The sequence below is a fragment of the Octopus bimaculoides genome, chromosome 8 (assembly GCF_001194135.2).
Source record: "Octopus bimaculoides isolate UCB-OBI-ISO-001 chromosome 8, ASM119413v2, whole genome shotgun sequence".
Classification (NCBI taxonomy): Eukaryota; Metazoa; Mollusca; class Cephalopoda; order Octopoda; family Octopodidae; genus Octopus; species Octopus bimaculoides.
This window is the reverse complement of record NC_068988.1, coordinates 94,813,424-94,814,615: the sequence shown is the minus strand read 5'-3', so window position 1 is coordinate 94,814,615 and position 1,192 is coordinate 94,813,424. Positions and strand designations below refer to the sequence as shown.

Here is a 1,192-nt window from a genome sequence, read left to right as displayed (position 1 = left end):
TGTGTGTGTGTGTGTGTGTGTTAATAGCTGATAGGGAAATCTTTATGCAACAATAATACACTATCGAGTATATTATAAGTCACTACTGTATTCCATCTGTATTACCGATGCTGTAAGTTATCTCTTATGATTCTTTATAGAAACTAGAGCTAGCATCGGAAGCTGGTTCATATAGAAATACCTCTAAACAATGTTAACGAAAAGTTGGGAAATATGTAATGGGTGTATGTGCATATATATATGTGTGTGTGTTTGTGTGTATGTATGTATGTATGTATGCATGTATGTATGTATGTATGTATGTATGTATGCGTATATGTGTTTTTATATATAATGATAATCTTGATTGACAAAAAAAAGAAGATTTCAAATAACAATGGGGAAAGACTGCTTGTTATTTAAGGTCGCTTGTGCGTTTTTTCACCCACCATAATTGGCGCGACTGTGACAAACTCGGCAGAAAATATGTTAATACAAAATGAAATATATTATTATGGGTTTCGATTTTACTGTAACTGGAAAGTTGAATTCCTCGTCAAGCAGATTGGGAAGGCTTTCTTGTTATTTCAGCTTGAGACTTATTTCAAATATTTTAACTTTCTTATACTTTATTCAAGAAAGAAAAATAAAAGAAACTGAAGAAAGTAAAAAAAAAAAAAGAAAAGAAATCAGACAGCGAAATATATAAAAGTACTGACCTTCTGCATCATCTTTGGCAAACATCAGTTTGTAAAATAGAAATACAAGATCAAGTTTACAAGAAGAAAAAGCGTAGAAAACCTACGAAAGTTTAAAGTATAAATTACATGATATTGTCGGTAAAAGTTTTGCTAGGATTTATTTCAAACGCTTTCAAATACAGTTTCCAACATTGATATATAGTTTATTTGTTGTGTTTTGGAATTGAATCTTGTTTTGTTTAAATTATCACGTCCTTTCTCTATATTGTTGTCTTGTAAAAAGCTTCTCGATGTATTTATCAAGAATAAACAACTGCTATTATGTTTTAGGTCAGCTGGTGAATGTCGTTGTTGGTAATATGAGCTCCGGTCTTAATAAAAAAAATGAAGCAACAAAAAAAAAAAAAACTTAAGGAAAACAGAAGATAGTGAAATAGAATAAAGTAAAAGAATGGGGATAATGCATTTCCGCACAATAATATAATGGTATCCATTGATAGCCATATAGAAAC

General features: G+C 30.3%; 1 long non-coding RNA gene across 1 annotated transcript in view; it reads right to left on the bottom strand.

The window, feature by feature from the left end:
- Positions 1 to 961, bottom strand: part of LOC128248531 (uncharacterized) — a 20,987-nt gene extending 20,026 nt beyond the window's left edge. The window contains exon 1 of the long non-coding RNA XR_008264706.1: positions 699 to 961. This is a non-coding gene — a long non-coding RNA (uncharacterized LOC128248531). The remainder of the gene's footprint in view (positions 1 to 698) is intronic.
- Positions 962 to 1,192: the final 231 nt, after the last annotated feature.